We start from the raw sequence: 23,245 nt of genomic DNA on the forward strand, positions 1-23,245 counted from the left end.
ACAAAAAGCTAGACCAGTGGGAACTAAGCCCAGGAAAAAGTACCAATACCTGCCGAAGGATGCAAGTACCACAACCTCATGGAACCAAAATTTTAGAGCCAAGATTGAACTCATCCATCTAAAAGCTCAGAAGGGACAAGTCCCTACTTGGGCCCAAAAAGCCCAAACAAACCCTTATTTGGTACCAAAAACCCCAAGGGTGGCCTCTTATGCCAAATGAGGCCAAGAGAGTCAGGGCTTTGCACAAGCAGACCCTAGTAGCATAAGGGAAAGCTAGAATGGTCAGTGTATAACTTACCAACTTCAAGCCAGTGACTGAGGCCTAATATAACACGTTTACTATCCATCAATGAGTACTAGAGGAAGACTTAGCAACACAGAAATGCATCCCTAAGCCACAAGTCCAGCAAGGAGCATAAAAAGAAACTAGAATGCTGAAGCCTCAAAACACAACTTCTACCATAGCAACGAGCACGCTCATAATTCAGAATGGTCTTGATCTAAAGTCTCACATTACCTGCATAGTATTAACTATAAGAGAAGGCCCAAGTGACCAGGGTCCAACACCCGAAGCGCAGAGAACAGCAGGGAGCATTAGAGGAAATCAGGGTAATCAAATCTTCATCCAGAGGCAGTCATGGTCTAAGCAGTCTGCCTTGCTGCACAGCAAGAAATAAAAGGGAAAGTCAAAGTGAGAAGGGTGTAACATGTCAACTCCGAGACCAGCAAAGAGTTTAAGAGAAAACTGTAGTGATCCAGCGTTCATGTACAAAGTCTAAAGACAGCAGAGAGAACTCACAAAAAACAACAAGGTTATGGTCTAACACTCCATCCTCCATGCCCTGGAGGGAGGACAGAGGAGAAAGTGAAGACCAAAGCCTAACGCTCAAAACCATAAAACCATCAGGTTTCATTAGAGAAACCCAGTACTTCATCTCCCATATTCACCAGAGACCAGTCTCTGAAGCCAGAGTGACCTTCAGCATACCACTTTCCACTTCATACCCAGCAGGGGGCTCAAGAAGAAGCCAAAGTGACCAGAGTCTAACACCTCGAGCCTCAAAAACAGCAGAAATTAGATTAACCAAAGATTAATTAAAAAACTCCAGACTCAGCAGGGAGTACTAGCAAAAACCAAAGTAAATGTGACATAACACTCACTGCCAAGAAGTGAGTACGAAAGGAGGCTAAGGTGACCAGCGTCTAACCCTTCAAGCCCTGAGACCATCAGGGAGCATTAGAGGACACTAGATAGACCAACGAGGATCAATCACGGAAACCAGGGTGTCTATGGTTTCACATCTCTCCTACCCATTTCAGCAGAGGAGATAAGCTTGGAAGTCTCGATACTTCTCAATAGTGAGAAAACAGTCCTACACCAAGTAACCCAGACCCAGCACTTAGGGCCAGATGTATGAAAATGTTTTGCACTTGCAAACGGTGCGAATCGCAAAATTCGGCTGTTTGCGAGTGCAAAACAGTGGTCTGCAATGCATGAAAGGCATTCGCGGACCACAAAGCAGAAATCACTAAAATAGCGATTTCTTGCATTGGGACCTGGGTTTTGCGAATCGCAATTTGCGATTTGCAAAATCCACATCGCAAGGCAATGCTGCAAAAAATCGCAAATTGCGATTTTTCGCAGGATGGCATTTTGCACATGCAAAATACCATGGACTGCAACCAGGTGGTAACCTAGTGCAAAATTTAAAAATGCATTTAAAATGCATTTTTAAATAGAACATGTAAAGCACACATGCCCTTTTGGCATGTGTGCACCTTACATGTCCCCCAAAACATTTTTGGGGTGCAGCAGAGGGGGCCATAGGCCCCCAGCATCCTGGGGATTTGCATTTCCAAAATTTCTGGTTCAGAAATCGCAATTTTGGAAATGCAAAAAATTCGCAGCTATGGGCCAACAGGCTCATAGCTGCGAATGGGGCCAGTATCGCAATTTGCAATACGGTAATAGCATTTGCGATTTTTAAGAAATCGATATTACTGATTCGCAAATGTGATACATGGTACTTTGCGAGTCGGTAATAGCGTTTTCTTAAAAATCGCTATTACAGAATCGCAAAGGGCCGTGATGATACATCTGGTCCTAAGTGCATAGGGAGGCCCAAGACCAGGACATTGGTTACGGAAACACAGATATTACCATACTTAGATGGGAGGGCAGAAATAAAACAAACAAACTTTGGCAAAGCCAAAATGACTGGGCTTAGCATGCTGGTGAAATGGGTATCTGATTTTGTTTTACATTTTTTTATTGTAAGCATATGACACAAAAGGGAAAAAAATAATATAGGTTTCCACTTAAATGTGGCTAATATATGATTGCAATAAGCTCGCTAAATCAAAAAATGCACTGATGTGGTTGTTTTACTAGTGAAATTTAAAAACACAAGCCCTTCAATTGCGCCACAATATAAATGTTTGTGAAGGCAACAAGATTAAAATGTCACATAACCAAACACCCACATTTGAGGCGGTGACAATGTTGCTTAAATAATTTATAATGGTAAATTTAAAAAGGATATAAAGATAAGCCACCATCTCAATGTCCACCTGAAATGCAAGCAAAATAAAGAACTGTTTTAAACATAATGTACAAAAGTAAAATTAAAGAAGCACACTTTAGAAGAGATTTGAATTGAAGAAACATAAGCTTTTTTAAATGGATGTAAAAAATGGGCACAAGGTTTGTGCTGGCACTCAAAGTGAAGGGAGCCAGTGAGTAAAGTGGGCGGATCCTTTGTCTCCTGCTTTCTGATGGGTTGAAAACAAAAGGTGAATGACAATTCAGCAGATCAATGGGTGAAGCTTGCTGACTAAAAGCCCCTCTATGTATGTGTGACGTTTTTGAAAACCAGACTGTAGAACATTTAAAGCTGTCTCAAAGGTCAAAGGTCAGCTGAAAAAAAATTAAAAATCACATTTGAAAGTAAATAATGTCAGCACTTCCAGTAACTCATCCCTTTTCTCCTTCAAAATTATTGGAATACTGGGAGGGAAGACAATGTAAGATTATATGTGAAAAGTGCCAAAATGTATTTTATTGCTGCCAAAATGAGAGGTCGGGTGGAGAGTGCCAATAAAATTATAATAAAAGAGCGTTATAGAAACGTTTCATCTGTACTCATTCCTGTTGGCAGCCCTTTCTGTTAAGTAAACTGTCCTACCCAAGCAAATAGCAGAATTCCAAACCAGAAAAGGTAAAGCATTTTGCATGAACTACAAACATATTGGCAAAAATATGTAAAATGATGCCTGAGCTGTGGGGTAGGACATGAACCTAAGCTTGGCAGGGTCTGAGAAAAACTGCCTGGACCTAAGATGGACCTGAGCCGGGTAACAGCCTGTGCTTGCGTGCTTGGCAGTGCTTCTTCTCTCCGCAGCAGGGACCATCATGACATCAGATGCTCGCCTGTATCCACTCTGAGCCATCACAGCCAGACTTTGGATTGGAGAATCATGTAAAGGGTTGTAGTTGGACTCTCTCTCTTAGGTGAAACTGCTGGTTTAGGGATTGCAGCACTTTTGTTTGTAGGTGACTGAGTCATGCCTACAACAAGTCACAACTGTCAGCCCAACCCGCCCGGCTCACAAGCAGTAGCTCACCAAAAACCCAAACAGTAAAGGGTAACTTCTGACAGCCTTACGCATGGACTCCAGAGTGCGACGTCTCAGGGGAGTCATGGTGGAACAAAGTTACCCTTTTCAGACGTTAGCAATAAGTCTCAGTCACACACAGGCAATGAAGGAGACGCAGGAAAGTTTTCAATGTACTTCTGAAAAAAACTGCAATCCACACTACAATGCGTGAGCTGCAATGATTAGGATAATGAACAATAAAAGAAACATAATTGTGAAGATGAGAGTCGTGAACACAAAGACCCCCACCATCTTGCAAAAACATAAAGCGCACAATCTCTAGCATGGAGACTCTAGTCTCTAACCTTACGAGAGCTAGGTGTGATAAACCTAATCTGCCAGTACTATGTCCATGAGAAGCGTCCCCCAACCATTGCTACCTTGGAAAGAGGCCTCTAGGTCAGACTCACTGGTGACACGAAGGCTGAGTCCTGCAGCGATATGACATGCAGCATAGATGGTGTAGATGGTATGTGGAAGGAATCCCTCTGATAAACGTGTCTGTGTGAGATGTATTTATACAGATCATGACCCCTGACGCAGATATGTTCCCAAACAATTGATAAGGAGGCAGACTTGTGGCGACAATTACGTAAACAATACCCAACAAGTGTACATTATGTTTCTGTCACATGTAAGTGAGAAAGGGACATGATGTGAATACCTGCGTACATTACTTGATTATGGCGCTGATAGTGACGCCTTCACAGAGAGGCACTGATAATGCAAATCTAAACGTGTCTCTAACTATCAACATTAGCAGCCATCTTAAAATAAATAATAAAATAAATGGACTAAAACAGAAGAAGCTAAGTGGGCTAAAAGTCACTAGGTGATGGGTGCACAGGCGGCAAGCCAAAGGGTTAAGCTAACCTCCTGAGTCCCAATAAAACAAAATAGCATTCAATACAAAAAGACAGAAACAAGAGACAGGGGTGGGGTGAGCAAGAGGCAGTCAAATGGAGAGCGTGCCTGGGAATGAAAGGTCCCATCATGGGGAGCAGAGGAAAGGCCCTTCCTGATAGAAAATAAAAAGAAAGGCTGGGGAAAGGACTTGACCTAGACACGTTGATGCAGCAGCGTTTGCACAAGCAGACACAAAAAAGGTGATTCTGGGTGTATCCAGCCCCTCTGTGGCCTTCATGAGAGGAGCCTGAGGGAACGGGAAGAAAGGAAAGTGGAAGGAGGCCCCTTTTCCAAGTTTTTTGCTAGGTTACGTGATGTCTGGGAGAAGGTGGGCACACATCATATTTAGGAAGTACTGGGGCAAGGAAGGAGTGAGAAGGTGATGATATGCCCCAGGTAGTATTTTCTCACTTTTTGTACTCAGACAGATCACTTTTTTGCAGCATAAATAAGGGTGCTCTGTATAAGGAAAGGGCAAAATTGAAATAAATTCTACTGACATTTTGAAAAGTTTAGAAATGTTCCAGGCAGTGAACATTGCAACTTTTTGCAATGCTTGAAGAATTTCACATGCGGCTCAGAGACTGCAAATGAAAGTTCTGTAAGAATTTCCTACAAAAACGTTTCTATGGGAGAATTCTCCCACAAAGGTTGCTAGCAATCTTGGGTGAGCTTAGTAATGGGGGCTAATAGGCCACTGGGATTGAAAGTAATTTGGTAAACCCATTTGGTCAGAACATTCCCCTGGGGAATCTGGCTGCGCAAATCCGCTAGAATCTCCAGGTGAAGATGAGGATAGGAGTCACGAAAAACCAGGGGAATTGGAGTTGGTCAATCTGATTCCCTCCATCACTCCCCACTTGTTAGTGGACCCTCAGAGTTCTGTCTACAAATTCCACAATTTTGCTATCTCCAGGAATTCCAGTACTGCCAGCAGTGGTATCTCAGGGAGCCAGAATTACCCAACCAATTACGATGGACCTCGTGATGGAGTCCTCAAAGTAAGGTTTTTCTGACATTTTTTCAGGCAAAACATTCTTTGCAGTTTTTCTTCTGCAATTAAACTTTTGCAACCTTCATTCTGAAAGTCACAACGTTTTGAAAACGGTTTTGCAGTGGTAAAGTCCGCAATGTTGCTCATCTGTACTACTAATACAGTCCTTCATTCTGAGGTGATGTATAGGTTCTGCCTCTGATCCCTTCCCAAGGAAGTTTGAGTCAATTTTGGTGGCCAGGGAGTGGCACACAGAATAAGTAATCCCAAACAGATTGCATATTGCGTGGCAGCAGGACCACAAAGGTTATTTGCATAATCTCCATCTCAAGTTAATTATTTTCGACCTCTCTGGAAATATAAATAGAACAGCAAGTGCATTTTTAATATTATATTTCAGAGACGTTAGCTACTGCATTTTGGGGTTGGATGCACATGGCTGATTATATGATATAACATTATAAAGGATGTAAGGCAGACCTACTGACTTTGTCAAACTGGCAGAACACTACAATATTAAAAACTATGAGCCTTTTGGCCTTATTGAGGGGTCAGTACATCAGCATATATAACACAGACTTCTAAATGTATATTTTATACTTTTACACATAGCAAGGTTTAAAAATGATTGGCATAAAATATTTTCAATAGACCCTTTTTAGAAAAAAACATTGATATGACTTTGAATCTTTTTTAAATGTTTTTCGGCCATAAAGTGCAGCCATAGATCCAAGAGGTCCCCGCTCTCCAGCGGAAGAGCACACAGCTCCAGCCCAGAGTCCTTTAAACTCTCCTAGTGTCACCTGTTACTTAGGGCCTGATTTAGATCTTGTCGGAGGGAATACTCTGTCACAAACGTGACGGATATCCCATTGGCCGTAGTACGATCCCCATAGAATATAATGAGATTGTAATATGGTTGTAGCAGAGTATTCCCCTCTGTCGAGATCTAAACCGGGCCCTTTCTTTGTCTTTTTTAATGCTGCTGGGGGTGGGGAGGGGCTCCCTCTGTTACATTTAAAAAAACTTGGAGTTACCCCTGTCACTTTTAGTGGCACCACCAGGTTTCAAAAATATTTTGAAGAAAGCGCTTGCACGCCATTATGGGGCTCTCCAGAGCTGGAGCAGTGAATGTGAAATGAGAGGCAACTCTGTACATTGACTTTTGTCTTTTTTAATATTTTATTACTTTGGGAGGACAGCATGCGGTCTCCCATTCTAGAGCCTTCCACAGGCCCTGGGGGCCCCATTCCCCTAAGATATTCCAGTACCGTGCCTGAAGAATGCAGGCAGGGATAACTTAAATTCCCAACCTGTGATCTTGCAGAAAGGGAACACAAGTTGCCCCTGCCAGGCGGGAGCACAGATAAAATGTGCTCCCGCTGGGTGGGAACAAACAGATAGCGGAGGTTCCTGCCGCACCACGAATGATGCAGGCTGGTGAGGCCTGTCTCACTGACCCAAAGCCACCAGCTGTTTGCAGCCCCAGGGGATGGGGCCCCAGGGGCATTTAAAAGGATCGGGAGGGGTCAGTGTACCCCTCCCCTAAAACTGATTTACACCCTGAGGATGGGGTACCCAGGGCCTATACATAGCTTGGGGAAGAGGGCTGCGTACCCCCTCTCCTAAAAATGAATTATGCTACAGGGTAATGTTGTCCATGGGGCATCTACAAGTCTCAGAGAAGGGGCGGGCAACCTCCTCCTCAAATTATTAATTTACAGCTTACCCTTGGAATCCGGGCCACCCCAAGTTTTTTTTTTATTTTGCAGCAGATTCTCTACTAATTTGCCATAAAATGTTTAAGAAAAGATGTGTCTTCGGCCTCAAGGGGACCACCCACCAGTGCTATGGGGCAGGGTATCCTTAGCTTGCTCTCTATGGTTTTTTTACATTATTTTCAGAATAGGAGACTACGTCCCGAGTCCTAAAATTGTGTCACCACATCTTTGCTGCTGTGGTGGCCGCCATACAGGTCTCATCTTAAGATCTTTCAGCTCTGAGGTCCCTCCATGATTTCAAGTTTATAAAGTATTTAAACCTTAAATTCTCCCAAACTGCTGACCGGATATACAGCAAATGCACGGTTTCTGGACCAAGTGGTACCTTTCTGCCAAATGTAATTCTGTTCAGCCGTGTTACCTTTAGCTGTGTCTGATTTACCCATGAAAAACTGCATGAGGAAAACATATTTTGGGACCATCCTCTTTTTCTCAGTCCCCCTTGACAGTTCTCTCCAAAACTTCCCAAGCCAAGAAGGAGCTGAGGTGATGGGTGAGACATGTTTTGGAAAGATTTCATGAAGATTTATCAAGCAAACCAAAAAATACTATTTTCTATGGAAACTTTGTCCCAACTATAAGTACCCAGTGGTGACCCCCATGGGTAATATATATCTTGAAGGTTCATTAATAATATGAGGATATTTTTCTTTATCTTCAAGGTATGTGGATTAAGTTAAGAATTGTAAATCTATGCTTACCTATGTATACTTTACTTTACCATATTGTAGTAGTTGATATTTTGGCAGCAAAACCTTTGCAGGACGATATTTAAAATAGAATAATCTGTAAACATACTGTCAAGGCTCCTTATGCTGTCTTTGAAGCAGAACAAAAGGCTGTAAGGGAGTCACATTGGCAAATTTATTAATCAGCTTTTTTTAAGCTGAAAAGGAGGCAATGGTAATTTCCCACTCACAAATGTATTTTTAGCTCATTCAGAGACAGGCAGACGGTCCAAACGGTAATTAGCAAATGTCTATCAAAAGATGAAGTGGTTGCCAGTCTGGAATAAAACATTACACCACTCACAAGTTAAGGATTCGCAACTATGATGAATGATTGATGGCGCATTTACATACAAAGTTCAACAAAACCGTTTCAGGCTGCTGCAATGGGACTCATAATAAATTAATCACAGCTCCCCCCTTGTTTGAAGCCAAGAAACCCTATGTGACATCTTTATCGAAGGTCCCTCATCCATAAATGGAGGTAACGTCAGTTCCAACTAGTACTGACAGGAACATTTCAAATGCAGAGAATCTTATTAAAACAAATCCCTACTCTTTTGTCAGATTATACTATGACTACATTTATATAAACTAAACGTAACCCCTGACTACAAGCAGGGTGTTAAATTCTGTACTCTATGGAAACAGAAGTGTGCACAGACTGGTATCAAAAGAAAGAGCAACAAGCATTGGCAATGCCAGTTGGACTGACTTTAAAGAACTGTTGTATGGTAATGTGAAACATTACAAGTAGATAGCATGGGAATAGAAAGGCGTTTGTGTGGAAGAACTGTAGAATAATATTGTTGTAAGTTAAAAGGCCAGGTGACAGGTGCATTGTCAAGCCAGCCCTAAAAATCTATGCAGGTTAATGACTGCCCTGCGTTAATCTGTGCGGCTGAACACCATAAACACCACAAATTATCTATTATCGGAGGCATTTTAATTGCATTACAATGTCATGGGTGTGCCCCTGAAAATTCAAGCTCAGGCAGCTGGATAAAAAAAATGATCACATTTGTGTGGAGGGCAAGCACTTTGTTGTGGAAGCACAAAACGTCTGCCCAATCAAAAGATGCATCATGGCCTCCAACATGTGGGCAGAGCCAAAGTCCCATTTATGGTGAGACTCAAATAACTGCCTGGTGACAGCTGGTCTGTCAAGCCAGACTATAATAAAAATGACGTCAGCAATTTGATCCACGCTTGGTACTATACTGTGCAAGTTTGGAAACATGTACTATGTGATACGCAAGCTTGTGGTGTTATGGCCAGAGCTGACCACTTTGGAACTGGGGAACTGGGTTTGAGTCCTGGAGTCGACTCAAAATCCTGTGATCCTGGGCAAATCACTTGAGGCCACATGTACGTAGCTTTTTGTTGGTTGCAAACAGGCTGATTGACAGAATCGGTCCGTTTGCGACCCCCTAAAAAAATTCCCTATGTACAAATCCCCATTTTGCAAGTCAGTATGCAGTTACCGACTTGCAAAACAGGGTTTGTGACTCGCAATAAGGAAGGGTCGTTCCAAGGGCGTCCCTTACTAATTGTGTCTCCGAGGGGGATGTTGGTCGTGAATCAATAACAGTTTACACCAATTTCAAATTTGTGTTAACCCATTCGCAAATGGGAAGGGGTCCCCTCCCCTTTGTGAATGGTGGCAAATTTTTTTTTTCAGAGCAGGCAGTGGCCTCATGGACTACTGCCTACTCTGAAAAAAGAAAAAGATGTTTTTTTGTTGTTGTTTTTTTTTAAATGCTTCCCATTTTCCTTTTAGGAGAACAGGCTGCATTAAAAAAAACTGCTTTATTGAAAAAGCAGTCACAGACATTGTGGTCTGCTGACCCCAGCTTGGACGGCCATTCCCAAATGGGTTGCAAATTGAGACCTGCCTCATGAATATTCATGAGGCAGGTCCCTTGCAACCCATTTCAGAATCACAAACAGTGTGGTTAACACTGTTGCACATTTTGTTTTGTCACTCACAATTTGTGATTCGTAAACAAATCACAAATTGTGGGTCGCAAAACATTAGATCGTGTATCTGGTCCTTTTTCTCTACGTGCATTTAAAAAATAATAATCTGATGTTGTGGAACATCACTGGAGCTCATGTAAAGCACAACAATAACCTTGGGCCAAGTTTGTGCTATCAGAAACTACAAAAAAAGCTTGATGTTGCTAATTTTTCACAGTTTATCACATTTCTGCTGTAAATTACAAGCCCTACTTTCCAACTTAAAAGTGTTTTGTGGATTTGGCTCCTATTCTTAGCCGGCATAAATATATGCATCATGTTGCACTACAAAAATACATAATAATTTACAAATAGAAGCTTAACCCACATTTTAAAATGACCATTCCAAGGTTTATACTATGGGAGGGCACAAACTTCTGCTCAACCGGTGGAGTACACAGAGTTTTGCAGAGTTCTGGCAAAACTCCACCAACTGCCGGGTGGCGGTGTTTTCTCTTGTGTTCTGCTCACCAACATTATGTTTGCAAGCATGAGTGGGAATTTGAGTTCTGTGGGGTCAGAGTGGAACATCACGAATGGCAATTGTCGCTGAATAACTGATTGGATTGATTTTGGACATTGATATTTGGCTGTGGGACAGATTGGAACATCACCCATGGCAATTATTGCTGAATACTGACTGAATTGAAATTGGACACTGATATTAAAGCACAAGAAATTTGGAACCGTACTGAAGTCTGCCTCGCTTTTCAATTTTTGTGTTTGTATCCCACACCATTCCAGAGACACATGGTATGGTGTTCTACCGTAAAGGACATTTACAGTGACTATGGCAGATATTATTGTACTATTTGTTTTACCAATGCTGATTTAACGAGTGCCTCTTGTTTGTCTATTGTTATTAGCAGTATGGATTGCCACATAGTTGGGGATTAGGGGTGTGGTCCTCCAAGGATGCACCGTGTGTAAACTGATGTACAAATCAATACTTAACTCGTAGCCTTGAGCGCCATTATTTCCCATAAGGAAACACCCTCACCAAATAGGAATTTGAGTTCTCTAATGTGATTTTTGGGTGCTAGAATGCTTCCAGGCGAGATTTCACAAAGCAGGCGGTTGCGGCAGGTCATGAACGTTCATGTTGAGAAAGCTGCTGCTCAAGTAGAATATCTACTCAAGTTGTAGAAAGAAGCAGCACCACCTGGCACACCGCGTGGTGCCATTTGCAATGATTTTATGTTTCTAGAGCAAAAAATCAGAGCGAGAAGTGCCCGACTCCACCCACTCCATGGAATTGGGCAGAGTGAAACTCTGCGGGTTCCACGCAGGCCAAGTTTACACTAGCTGCTGCCTGGCACCGGGAGGACCAAAGCAGAATGATCTCTTCCTAGGTGCCTGATCCATAGAATCTACCTCATTTCAGGCCCAGGATGTTCTGGTTACATCACCAGCATTCTGGCATTAAAGCCCTCAGTTTTCTCATGGGCCTGGGGCCACTCTGATAGGAGTTAAGCTCTTCAAAGACAGGGCAGTCTTGAAATCATTGTCAGCCTTGGAGGAACATTTACTAATCATCCAAATCTAGCTGTCTGTCCACCAACTGAGGTACCACTGCTACCGAACATCCCTTTAGGGACTAAGGGGTCAAACTGGGGAATTATCTCAGCCTGGACCTACAACTCAAATCTGACTTTTGGGAGCTTCTTAAAACTTTAAAGCCTGACCTACTCTGATCCACCTATTGACAATAACCCAACCACAAAGGTAGTCCGGATACAGACCCCATCACTTTAATGCAATGATATGTGTCCCCTAACACCTTAGGATATACAACTCCTTCTCTTAACTGCAGTCGTCATCTTTCAAGGGCAGTGATTTGAAATGGTCCATGGGTGCTACCATTATATTTTTTAAATGCAATTATAAATTTACAAAATGTATAAAAACAATGTATTAATATTTTTTATTATGTGTCCCTTTGATCTACACCCCGTATAGTTTAAGAGAAGGAGAAGATGATGGGCAAGTGTGCGGCTGCTCATCTGTGTCCTGTGCGGTGTTGCCACCTACTATGTGCTATCACCTTTCCTCTTCCTCATTCATCACACTGTTTAATTTATTCTTCCAGATTGCAGGCTTATTTGAGTGCCAATGAGCTATGGCTATCCTGACAGCAATTCTGAACAAAACTTCCAAGTGTGTAAATGCCTGCAGGAGACAAAGAGCCATCCACCCAGAAGAGGACTCATATGATTGTGCTGGTCAGCATCAGGACCACAGACAGCCAGCAACCCCCGCTAATCAGTGTAATTTTGGCAAACAACATTTTCCTGAAAGATGCACATTCCTCATTTGTGTTTATTCCATTTCCAGGTTGCATTCTGCACAATCAGAAGCACTCTGTGGAAACTCCTGGCTGCTAATGCTGCCACTTTTAGGATGGAAGCTCCGAAAATAAACACATTTTCAGATCTATTTTACTGTTAAGATGAGAGAGAGTGCGAAGAGGTGGAGTGGAAATCCTAAAAAGTAAATGAGCATGGATGGGTACCTCGATTCTCTGGAGGAGCATTATAAAGGTTGTCTAGTTGAGGTGGCCAGTTGGATGAATGCCAAGTCAATTCACCTTAATTCAGACAAAACTAAGGTCTTGGTGATCGGGAGCCCCGTCTGCTAGTCCTATCTTGGTGGACGGAATTGCCAGATAGCTACCCCACCACAGAATATGTCCCTCAAACCCTACATCAAGAAACTTATGGAAGCCTGTTTCCTCTATATGTAGGTGTTAAAAATAGAAAATTCTCCCTTTCGTACATCAGACATCTAAGTAATGCTAGTAGAATCACTAATCTTAAGAATGCTAAACAACTGTATTGCTAGACCATGGTTCATAGTGGCACTTGCAAATATGACAACATATCTGTCCATCTCAAACCTCTGCATTTGCTCCCAGTGCAGAAAAGAAGTCTTCTGAAAGCCCTCTTTTTCTGCCAAAAGGCTATCTTCCCCACACATAGCTCTAATTACATATCCACAAAGTTCAAAAGATCTATGGTCGGCAGATTGCTGCATTGATTTTCTTCCAACCTGGTGGATGTGGCCAAATTTCACAAGGCCAGACTTGGCGACGTGCTTTTTTAGTCATCACGGTGTAAATCTGGAACAATTTACCTCCCACAATGCTTGCCAGACCCAATCTTAGAAGATTCCGTATGTTTTTAAAAACTCTTCTAATTTCCTAAGATCCCCGCAGGTTTTTAATTCCCCTCTAATTCATAAGCTCTTCGTACATGGGTACTTACATTACAGCAACAGGACATCTTCAGGTAATCCCACGCTTTATAAATTAAAATAGAAATAGATGTTGTAATGTCTTGTTATAAGTTTCTTATAAATAGAACTTTTACCTGCACTTTTATCTACACATGCATCCTGGTGGCTTTTTACTCACACATACTTTGAAAGTGCCAAAAATAGATTGTGTTAGCTGAAAACTGGAAAAATAAGTTTTTAAGGGTTGTCCTGACCTTCTGATGATCAGGTGGAGCTCCTTAAACCAGAAGGAGATGATGGTGTTTAGTCAAAATATGGGGAAAATATTGTGTTGACAAAATATCGTGTCAAGAACATCGAGGACAAAAATATTGTGAAGGTAGGTTTCTATGAATAAACAAGATTTTACTTTATATAACTCCACATATAAGTACTTTGACGATATATGTATCTTCAAGTTACGTAGATGTGGAGTTAAGACACACTTAACTTCTCAAAATTTTGGTCCTCAATCATTTTTAGCTGAAATTCTGCCCACACAATATTTTTGTAACCAATAATCTGTCAGTGATCTGGAGTTGATTGCATAAAGTGGAAGCCAGAAGACCAAATATTCATGCAGGGACCTGGCATAGTATATTTGTGTTGTTCTGGTGGTGTGGCATCAGGGCACTGACTCTTGAGAACCCGGGGAGTATACAATTACAGGAGGACATTATTTGTTTAAATCGGCTGCATTGTCATCTCCTGATAATGTGGCCCACGAATACCATCACATCCAGTGTTGCTTCAAAGCTTCCTAATGCTGTTGAACACGGAGGAGCTTACCTATGACTTAGTACTTCATGTCTAGAACTCACGCATCTAGTTTGGCTTCAAGAACAATCATCTTGATCTTTGCCAGGTTTAATTTTAGAAAAGTCACATTTATCCTGGAGATAGACGATCAGCATGTGCAATACTCATTGTTAATCTTGCAATTTCTTGCCTATTGTGTCGCGTTGAGTCTAATTAATTATACCCCATCACATTAAAGTAAAAAATTTTTTTAAATGAATGCTGGTGCCCAAATTGTTTTGTAGTAAGCCATCTCCGCCTACTTTGTCTATTGCACCACCATTCCTCCACTGGCCCTGCCTACTTCCACTACTGGCCCTACTCATTCCTCAGGGAGATTTAGCGGGAGTGCCCCTGAGCAAAATTTGAAAAATTGGGGTCTAACTGATTTTTACAGCCTAGTGTTCACTTACAACCCAATGTTCATGTATGTTGCTAAAAAACGGGGACTCAGCATAGGATGGGAGTGGAAGGTGCAACATACCACAAAGGGGGTACCAGGTCGTGCACTAAAAGCAAAGGAGCACAGATTCAGGAAGACTTCCACCTCAGGGTGGTAGTAACATAACTGCCAAGAACTTCTCTTCCTGCACAAAAGTTTAAAGAACCTAGGTTTTAAGATACTTCCAACACTTCTGCTACTCTGTAAAGACCCAGTTTATACCACTGCTTAATTTGTAAATAAAAACGTGCCGGTGCCCAAAAGCCATCCTCTTAAACGAGCGGCTGCTGCAATTAAATGTGCGAACACAGAATACTGAGGCAGCGTAATCCTAAAGCCATCTTGGGCCTCTTCAATCCATTTAAAGCCCCTCCCTGTCCCTTCAGCTCACTCTTGCAGCTTTCTGCTTTCTCACTATGTGACGCTTTTTCGTTTTTCTCTTCCTCCGTCTTTCCCATAGGTGCCTTTTGCTCACAGTAAATGCTTGAGGCAGAAAAATATGTGCCGGCCCTCAAAAATAAGTGCCGGTGCTCCGCACCGGAAACAACAAGCACAAATTAAGCACTGGTTTATACCCAAAGTTCTGCCTGTCGCCATCCCTCTAGCATCAAGACAGGCCACAATGACATTGCTGCAGACCAGGTTAGACCTTGCAAAGTATGTGCAAGGTTGAGCATCAAGCTACGGCTTTGTGTGGGGTGGGATTTAGTTGTTAGAGATTTTAAATTCACCACTAGTCATGATTTACCAATGGAAAGACCAGATGAAACACATTGCTACGCTGTAGGAGTTGACACCATAGAAGTGTCCTACAAATTGAATCTGAAAAGAGAAGGAAAGCCTCTCTATATTGAAAGTGTATTCAGGTGAACCCTGAGAACCCACACACACTAACAAGTTGCATTGCATATTTGGGAAAAGCTCTAAAAATACCAGTATACCAATCCAAAATCATTTGAACCTTCATCTAAAGGAAGCCTTCCATGAGGTCCAAAGTCAGGCTGCCTTCAAGACTTGCTTAAGAGATCTAAAGATTTCTAGGCTCTATTGTTTTTATTCAATCAGGGTACACTGAGAGATTACTCACACTGCCCCGCAACATCAGCACCTTCCGAAGCTACTTGTAAGTGTGTATTCTCACCTCATGCAAAAGTACCACTTTAAGGGGTGTCTCATCTACACACACGCCAATGCATTGCAAACAGCACATGCTCTGCCTTACACACCCTAGCCTAGGGCATGTAAGTCTACGAGCTCATGTGCCCCCATGCCACAATCCTTCACACTCCAAGAAGAAGATGAATTTATGGTACAGAGAATAGATTAATAGCATGGGCATAAGTTACATGGTCTCTGTTGTGTCAGTAAGTAATCAGGAATCTTTACTAACAGCAACCTTCAGCTAGCAGCTCCTTTCAGTTTGCCAATTTGTCATCTAGAATCCTCACTTGTTGTGCCAACGGGCTGGTGCAAGAGATACCCCAAGCTTTGGTGGGAAGACCCTCTGAACAGCCATTACGAACTCCACAGGATCTCAAGGCAAAAAAGTACAGAGTAAAACAGTGAGATGTAGGAGAGATGGCCAAGGGCACAGAGTAAAGCACTGTGGAGGGGTGGCACCATAGGCACTTCCTATGGTAATATCCTTGGTATAAAGTAGATGGTAATGCATTTGACATTGTGGTATGTGATTTTATAGAGATAGACTAAAGAGAGAGCTACAACAAGGGAAAAGAGGGAGGGCAAATCCCTGGAAGCAGGAAAGCAGTCATTGCCATGAGCACAGAGGACAGGAACACACCAGAGGCATAAAATGAAGGCAATACATTGGTCATAGTGTATAAGCATATACCAGTGGCACAGAGGAGAAGGGCAATGAAATGGGCAGTGGCTGCTGCAAATATCAAGGGGAGGGGTAGGGGGGTGGGGGAATATATTAAGAAAATAAGACACAGTTCTGCGCCGCCGTCCTCTCCTGTGGCCTCACTCCTCTTCCTTTCATGTTCTGGTTTCACAGCGTCCGCTGAGAGACCAGAACAGGCTCCCCAGCAATCCTGGTACTGCTATCATCCTCAAACTAGCATGAAAGCATCATCAGGATTGGTGTGAGTGGCTCGGACTGCCGCTCAGACACAACCCTGGGGCCTTTGCAGTTTCTCCACACCTGGGCTGGAAAAACCTAAGTGTGCATGTGTATTTGGCCAGCCATCTTAGGCCATCCAAAAACACATGCGCACTTATTGCACTCGATTTTCATTCCCCCTCCCATCTCCCATGACCCAGACCCAGACCCACCCCTCCCTTCACATGCTGGCTGAGCCAGCAGCAGAAAAATAAAATGATATTCAAGTGTCGTTTTATTTTTCTGCTTCGGGCTCTTAGCCAGTTGGACGACGCTCCTCCGCCATTGTGGAGGAGTCGCCCCTGGAAAAGGGCACAGGGGATACGGATAAAATAGATGTACAAAAGAGAAGGCAATGAAGTAGGCATAGAGGAAAGGGATATAACAGATGCCCAGAAGAGAAGGCAATTAAATGACCATATGGAATAGGGTTATAGTAGTGGCATAGAAGAGGATGTAATAAAATGGCCAAAGAGCAAAGGGTTATAACAGGAGCATTGAAGAGAAGGCAATGAAATGGACCTAAGGGAAAACAAAATAAAACTTGTGTATGTTTAAGGTGCACTGTTGCTCTTTGGAGGATCTTGGTGTAGAGTAATAGATATTTATTGTTACCTAGTGGTACTCATTTTATTGACCTCTGAAGGATGAAAGGCCGAGTTGACCCATAAGAATTTAACCTATGCTCACGAGGTCAAATACTGATTTAAGGAAAGGATGATTTACTCCAGTAAGCCACCTCAATGTACATATACATACATCAATTATACCATTGCCAAAGCGAAGAGTGTTATGCCAAGGGTTTAAAAGGAGAGCGTGAAACTATGAGAAGAGAGGAGAGGGTTATCATAACCAGGAAAAGAAGGATGACACCATAGGCACAGCAGAGGCTTAAATTAAAGGTGCATAAAAGGTATGATGCCGTGGTCACAAATACCATGGTACATAGAATGGGGGGAGTCGTGGACACACAGAAGAGGGTATTGCCGGGAGAGAGGAGATAGCTATGTATAGACAACACTGAGCAAAGAAAAGAGGATTGTATTAAGTAAAAATAGACATGGTGATACCTTCATCAGAGTGGAGATGATGACAGCATTGACACAAAGCTGAGGTTTACACAAAATCTATAGACAAAATGTGATAAACTGGTCTTAGATTAGCCTGTGAGAGGAGATTGCGGGGAGAATACGAGGGAGAAACATTGGGGCTTCAGAAAAGGTTTATGGAACAGGGTGATACCAGATGTAGGACGTTTGTTATTAGTTGTAAAGCGTGTGGGTCCACAACTAATAATTCCACAACCTTCTGCCAACAGAGAACCAAGTACCATGTGTAGCGCTCTGTTCTCTCAGGTAGTGAGGCAGGGTAGACCGAGGACTATTCAGTCTATTCAGGGGAGGTAGTGTTGGCTAGTACCTCAGTTCACAGGCACACAACAAACAACACCTAATAAACCATTATCCAGTCTGGATTTGTACTTATAGAAAGGAAATATACTTTATTAAACACACTCTACTCTATGCATTAATTTACAAATGCATACATGATGGCAAGTGGAAATATGTATGGTGCCACCTTCCTAACTGTTCACACCTGTAGAGAGCCCTCAACCCCAAGACCACGATAACCCCACACTAGACATATATAATAGGGCGTATCTATGAAAGGGCATGCCTGCAGGCTTTGTCAGGCTGTCACCACATTTAGAAAAGCAGAAGTATGTCATGTCAAGTATGTCAGAGGGATCCTAAAGTTGTCACCTCTTCTTTAAGTTTGTTGTCCTGAATGTTGAAGGGCCTCCCAGTGAGACACATCTTAAACATGTAATGTTCCATAGGGATGTTTCTTGTTGAGAAGGGCTCCGACAGAGATACACACCCACTCTCTACCTCCCTCTTCATTTATCTTCCATTTAACCTCAACCATTGGCCACTATCAGTCTATGGCCAGTAGCCAGAACACCATCAATCAGACAACTTGATAAGTAGTGTAAGAAAGGAAAAAGAGGCAGCAGGCCTTTTCCATCTATGCACCCAGGGTCTGGAGCAACATCCCTGTACCCATCAGGACCTCCACAACATTGCTTCAATTTAGGAAAGAGTTGAAGACTCTCCTCTTTAAAGAACACTACATCACCATGCAGTAACACTACACTTCTGCTCCAGAAACCAGTTACCTCTCCACTCACTCGTTGACCTTACACTTGTTTTTGACCATGTACAGCTCTCCATTGTGCTGTCTTTTGGGTAGGTTTGCACTACACATACATGCATACATATATAAATTCCAACTTAGTTAAAATTAGACAGTGTGACAGGTCAGTAACTCAGGAGCTGGAGGGATTTTTTGTTAGCACTGGGTGGATTCAAGAGAATAAGTAAAATCAGGGTAGGATTCTGTTACTCTTGTTGAGAGTGGGCTCACTCTGGTCTCTTTGTGGCTGGTTTCAATCTTCCTGCTGTGGCAGCCGGAACTAATATATTACAGTTTCCATGGGCTGAAACACAAACTCATGTTAAAATTATTCTACTTACTAACGTCATAAACAAATGCTTTGAACTGGTCCAAGTCCAAGCCAACAGGATTTGTGAAGCAGAACCAATTCTGTTTCAAAGAATGTGTGACATCTGATCATAATCTCAATAGAGCACAGCATTATGTCTCTTGCCAAAACAGTGCGAGGACAAAAGGTCACAGGCCTCTTCTGTTGGTGAACATATGTTTTTAGCAATGTCCACCCTTTTACCCTCAGCCGACTCCAGCCCAGTCATTAAGACCCAGGAACAACCATCAGCCCTAGGCTTTATTCTAACCCTAACACTAACCTCCCTCAACCCTACCTTAAGCCTCGCTCTAATAATGCCTCCAACTATTCCTAACCCTGATCCTCTCTTTTTAAGCCTGGCTATGGCCTACCTTTTAAGCCTTTTGCTGCCTACTTTTTAATGAGGTAGGACTCTAATGCAAGTAAAGGTTCAGACACTGAGTGATACCTCCTTCTGCAAACCTTAAAATGAGAGCCTGTGGTACAAGTGCAACAAGGCTCCTCAAAGTTATAAAGCCAGTCATAACGCTTTCACAAAAGATGTGCAAAAATCACCATCGGTGTTGGGGTGAAATCACACAGAGTACTGGCTACGTCACCACAGGGACCACATATCTAGCGGAGAATTTGTGGGTGATGACTGGTTTGATTAAACATTGTCGCCTCTGATCTTCATATTGTGGAAATGAGAGTGACGTGAGTCCCTTCTGCAACGTGTTTGATTGCTCCCAGGCTATAGACTGGTGAGAAGGGGAGAAAAGTACCTTCTGGCACTAGTTGCTTTGAGCATTTTAATGTGCAGCTGTAGCACTGTGTACAAGTGGCATCAGATATATCCACTTCTTTAGCATGGGAGAGTGGAGTGTAAATTAGTAGCCGGTGTGACTTCATTACCACAACAATGGTGATTCTTGCACATCCTTTGTGAAAGTTGTGCGGCTGGCTTTATTTCAAGGTATGGCAGAGAAAGTTCCTCATGAGAGCTGCCATCTTAGTAAGAAAACTGAAGGGGCCTTCAAATTAATAATTTGATGGTGGAAGATAGTAGGGTGGCTGATGACCCCAACACTCTCCCAAGGTGGGAATCTGATGAAGGAAATACTTTCACAGTAGAAGTCCAGGAATCAATAATAGTGGACCACAAAATCTATGTTGTATCTTCTCTAAAGGATGTTCTTTTAACCTTGAAAGAGTGGCCTCAGTCATTTGGGGACACAGATGTGGTATGCTCATACCCTGCTTTCAAGGACATCTGGGTAGAATACAAGCCACATTTCTTTCTGGTGGCAGGCGAAGTGGCTATCCTCAACTGCCCATGGCAGTAATTCAGGCCATGTCCTTCTTCATGGGCTGAGGAAGCTGCCATGGTCAAACTTGGTTTAATAAGATTTCTAGAGGGAAGTTTGAGGTCAGTACCCTCATTGAGGGCTGAGGAAGTTGTCATGCTCCAACAGTCACCCTTGTAAAGGGACAGGCCACGTGACTCCCTGAGTTCCATAACTGATTGATTTAAATTTTGTCATTGATACCTTAGCAGTATTCCCATCTACTATAGGTCATTGTAAGTATACATCTGTTACCTAAATGGTGCTTAATGTTTGGAAATCTGTCAGTTGACCTGAAGAACTATTAATTAGGAGTGGGCAGAACTCACAGAGTTTCACTCCATGGAGTTCCGCAGAGTTACATGAAAACGCCACTAGATTCTGCAGACTTATCTGAACAGGCAGAAATAGGCATGTTGAGCTGCTCACACTGGTTTTTGGCACCAGGAGCTCGTTCCGCATGAAAGAATCAACACGAACAGCACCATGCGGCGCACCAGAGGGAACTGCTTTTCATTTTGATTTTACTGCCGCTTGAGTAGATTTTCTACTCGAGAGGTGGCTTTCTGAGTGCAAACGATCACGACCGCCCGTGTTGGGGGATTCTCACTGGGTGCCCTCCAGGCATCTGAAAATCATGGTAGGGGATGCCAACACTAGCTCGCATGTGCCAACTTACTGCTGGCAAGCCACAAGCAAGAAAATACTCCGCCATGCGGCAGGTGGCAGAATTTGCCCAGAACTCCACTTTGCAAACATAACGTGGAGTGGCCAAAATTCCACAAACTCCACTGGTGGAGTGGAATTTATCACCCACCCTTACTATTAATCTCAGGATCCACTTTAATACCCTCTCTGTTTCACTCATAACTCCTATCTTTTCAGGTTCTCCTGAATGTCTCAGATTCTCCTGATGTCAGCACCAATGTTCCATTGATGACATCACCGGTGATTCAGTAGTGTCTCACTTCACAACCTTCTACACAACAGCAGTCACAGGCATCTGCATACAGCAAACTCAACAAAAAAGAGTTCAGTAAATGCTACTCCTGTTTAGCAAAAAACCTAATACTGCAATCAAGGCTGTACAGACTGAAGGACACTGATACACAGAGTACCCAGCATTACTGCTACAGTGCAAGCTACTCTCTTTCAAGCACTAGGATCTTTACTCTCAAAGCGAGTACACTCATAACTATGGGATGATCCTTCTTGCAGAGGGAAGTTTAGTCCTAGCCCCTCCTTCTGAACTGCAGAAGCCTCAATGTTCAGATCCTGCTGCAGCTATAGTTTGAGACACACGTCACTGGTGGCCTTGCTAGGGTAAGTGGTTCCATTCTAGTGCACAATGCAGGCCCCATCATGTTGACTACCCAGCTCTCCTGTTTGCAGGGACTCTGTGTCAGCTTACATTTTGTAATGCCTGGATAAGCTGGCTTGTCAGTCTCTACCATTCATGCATGGAAGGGTTTGTGTACAAATGGAAAAAATTACCCACTTGCTGCCCCTTTCTTTGTTCCGTGACATTTTTTATGACTTGTTATCAGGTATCCATGTTCTCCCTGGGTATTAGTGCAAAGGTCTCAAGAATTATTTTTCTCTGTACTGATGCAGAAAGTGGGTGAAATCATAACCACCTTCTGCATCAGTGCAAACAACGATGGTTCTGGATACCTAGGCACTGATTCCCAGAACAGGGATACCTGATAATGCAAAAGTCTTAAGCCGAGGAAAGGTGGGCAATCGTTTCCATGTGTGTGTAGTGGTAGAGACTGACAAGCCGGGATATCCAGGCATTACAAAATCTAAGCTGGCACAGGCTTCACCCTCGGGCAGAGTTTTGTATTTTCTTTTCAGCATTTCACAGTGAGTAGGAAGCGTGGCTAGAAAAATACAGATGTGGAAAACAAGTGTTTGAAAATTCAGCCCATGTATAGAAGTCATTCTCATTTCCTGGCCTCGGGCACAGAAGCCTGCTTTGTCCTCAGACAACCCTCTTCTTTAAAACAGAGGGTGACTCAGGAGGACAGGATGTGACATAGAGCGAAGAGCCGTGGGTCAGCACGGGCAGTGTGTCACCACCCTCTCAGCTCAGCTGTGGTGCTTGTCTTCAATGCTGTATGAAATGAGTTTGGGACTCTCAGCTAATAATGGAGAAGGAAAGGGCAAGAGAAGTAGATCTGAAGTATTTAGAGAGCAAAATTTCAACTCAGGCTATGGTAGGCGGATGGAGGAATCCGGAAAACTTTCCCTATATAGAGGATCTACCCAACCCAAGATTAAGGGATTTAGGGCCTGATTACAACTTTGGAGGAGGTGTTAATCCGTCCCAAAAGTGACGGTAAAGTGACGGATATACCACCAGCCGTATTACAAGTCCATTATATCCTATGGGACTCGTAATACGGCAGGTGGTATATCCATCACATTTGGGACGGATTAACACCTCCTCCAAAGTTGTAATGACCCCCTTAGTGTTACAGTTCCGAATTGGGTTGAATCCAGGCTATAGGGATCCTAAAGTAAAAGCATTTATTAAGGATACCCAGGGCCTATGCACATGTGGCTTACAACAGAAATATAGTATGCAACACCAACTTTGGGATTGTTACTGGTTTTTAGAAGTGCGTAAGAAGTTTTTAAAACCAATTT

The sequence above is a fragment of the Pleurodeles waltl genome, chromosome 10 (assembly GCF_031143425.1).
Source record: "Pleurodeles waltl isolate 20211129_DDA chromosome 10, aPleWal1.hap1.20221129, whole genome shotgun sequence".
Taxonomy (NCBI): domain Eukaryota; kingdom Metazoa; phylum Chordata; class Amphibia; order Caudata; family Salamandridae; genus Pleurodeles; species Pleurodeles waltl.